This window comes from Oncorhynchus mykiss, chromosome 28, assembly GCF_057628025.1.
Source record: "Oncorhynchus mykiss isolate SJ-2025 chromosome 28, ASM5762802v1, whole genome shotgun sequence".
NCBI classification, from domain to species: Eukaryota; Metazoa; Chordata; class Actinopteri; order Salmoniformes; family Salmonidae; genus Oncorhynchus; species Oncorhynchus mykiss.
Window position 1 is genome coordinate 27,447,607 of NC_143049.1, and position 2,763 is coordinate 27,450,369.

General features: G+C 38.3%; 1 non-coding gene across 1 annotated transcript; it reads right to left on the reverse strand.

The window, feature by feature from the left end:
* Positions 1–900: 900 nt before the first annotated feature.
* Positions 901–972, reverse strand: trnap-agg (transfer RNA proline (anticodon AGG)). Its single transcript has one exon. It is a non-coding gene; the product is annotated as a tRNA-Pro (tRNA).
* Positions 973–2,763: the final 1,791 nt, after the last annotated feature.

Consider the following 2,763-nt stretch of genomic DNA (forward strand, 5'->3'; position numbering starts at 1 on the left):
GAAGCTGGAAAGACTCCAAACTAGCTGCACTTCGTTTCGTTTGACTTTTTTTCTATTTACATTTCTTTGTATATATCCATAAAAATGATGCCAGCTTGATTCATGATTTCGACTCGCTGAGAAACGTTGCGTGCATCTCTCTCTCGTCCCGACTCCCGACCTCTACACGTCCATTACTATGGGACAGTAGGGAGATTGAATTTTAATATTGAAACAATGTTGCAAATGTCAGAGACAGACAGCAAGGTTTAAACAAATCTCTGCTGTTGAAAACTAAATGTTAGTCTAACAGAAATGTGAGATAATGTCCAGATGCTTTTTATAGTGGAGATCAAGTTTATGACTTCCCTGCCTGGGCTAATGAGGCAGTAGATTGCGCAGTCAGATAGAACAGAGGAATTTTAACATCATAGATTTAGCAGGTGGTAATTTGTGGAATAGACACCGGCTGGAATGGCTTTTAACCAATCAGCATTCAGGAATAGACCAACCCGTTGTATAAAAATGAAATAAACAATAATCTTGCCACATTTGCTCTAAACGCTTTACCAAAACTAGAATCAGAGTATGCTATTAATTGAAATTACCTGGTTTAACATAATCTCATTCTAAATTATTCTAAACCTTTGCCCTAAACTGACAGAAACGAAAGCGAACAGCAAGATGAGACAACATATTTGCATATTTAACAACCTCATTTGTTTGTGTATTCTGCTTCCACCTGTGTGTGCAATTGGTGTGTAAATCACCTCAATGTAATTACAAGGGTCTAAAATCCACTGAATCTCAATTTTGTTTGATAATTTCTGCCATATTTTGTCTGAAATATAATTACATGTAGGCTATATGTTTTGCCTAAAATTATAAAAGAAAGTGTGAGAAATATTTTTAAAAAAAGGAGGGCTCGTCCGGGATTTGAACCCGGGACCTCTCGCACCCTAAGCGAGAATCATACCCCTAGACCAACGAGCCACGATAGAAGGTGCTGGAATTATGTGATTTTCTTCGTTTAAAAGTTTTTTATTTTGAAAATTCAGATTCCTGAACGATAAGGTGCCCCTATTAAATATGTAACGTCAGTGCTATGTAAACAACAAATAAGATTTCATTATTTTTTTCTTCTTCCATTTAACCTTTATTTAACTAGGCAAGCCAGTTAAGAACAAATTCGTATTTACAATGAAGCTGGGCCAACTGTGCGCCGCCCTATGGTACTCCCAATCACCGCCGGGTGTGATACAGCCTGGATGATTGTTCAGTAAAATTAGAACAATAAATATTCCGAATTGCACGTGATCAACAATGTTTCTGAACAGACATCAATCAACATGCCATGTAATCGTTGTTAGCTAGCTATCCAGCAACAGTATTGGACACCCCAGCCCACTAAGTCATGCATCTTCAGACGCACCTTTACTTTTAACCAAGTAAATTGGACTTCAGTTTTCAGCGTTGGCCCAGTAACCGGAAATTTGCTGGATCAAATCCCGGAGCTGACACGGTAAAAATCTGCCGTCCTGCCCTGAGTAAGGCAGTTAACCCACTGTTCCCCGGGAGCCGAAAACGTAGATGTCGATAATGGCAGCCCCGCACCTCTCCGATTCAGAGAGGTTGGGTTAAATGCGGAAGACACATTTCAGTTGAATGCTTTCAGTTGTACAACTGACTAGGTATCAGCCCATTCCCCCATTTGTTATTACACTATATATCATGTGTAGCTAGCTTACTAGGCTTTGATTGGGTATAGGTCGTTTTGACAGCAAGCTAACGCTAGTTAAATTAGCTTGTTAGAACGCGTTTAAACGATTGGAAGCTATCTATTGACCCACTTGTCATTCATTACGTTCAAATACACGGGGTACTGTGATATGTATATGTGTTGTTAGTTACTGCTAACTGTTGTCAACTTAATATTTGTGTTTACTTGTTGTATTCCTTACCGTCGCCCAAAGTTAACAACCGCTCTCGCCTCATGTCGATCTCAAGTGTCAAATTATGTAGCGCTAGCTAGCTAAGCAGTTATCGCGCTTCCGTTTATAATATTGACCACTAGATGTCTCTGTGACACCACAAATAGCACCTCGTTAGTTACTGTCTTTGATACGTGTATTTGGCCTATGCCAAGTTTTCCATAATATAAGAAAACGTTTATATATTTTTTAGCATTGTAGCCCATCAGCAATCATTCATATTTATCGTTGAATTTGCTACATTTTTGTTCACATGATCATGACACGGTAAAGTTAAACAATAACAGGTAATTCATCTGTAAATGTAATCAGAGACGAAGAGGGGAACTCTGATGTATATCAAATCAAATTGTATTTGTCACATGCTTCGTAAACAACAGGTGTAGACTAACAGTGAAATGCTTACTTACGGGACCTTCCCAACAATGCAGAGAAAAAAGAGAGAAATATATACACGGGGTACCAGTAACGAAGTCTATGTGCATAACTGAGCTAAATATGTACATGGTAAATAATAAACAGTATAGCAGCAGCGTATGTGATGAGTCGAAAGAGTTTGTGCAAAAAGGGCCAATGCATGGATTGTATCATCTTATGTGTGCATGCATGATGTTTACAATGATGCACTTAATCAGATGTCATTCTGTAACTTCTACAATATTTGGTCAGAATAAGACTAACATAAGATGTTCTAAAGTCATAGTTTAGTCTACACGTACAGAAATCATACAGATACATTCAGTACGATTTGCACTTTGCAAAATATGCTGTCAGCGAATCTTTCTTTGGCATA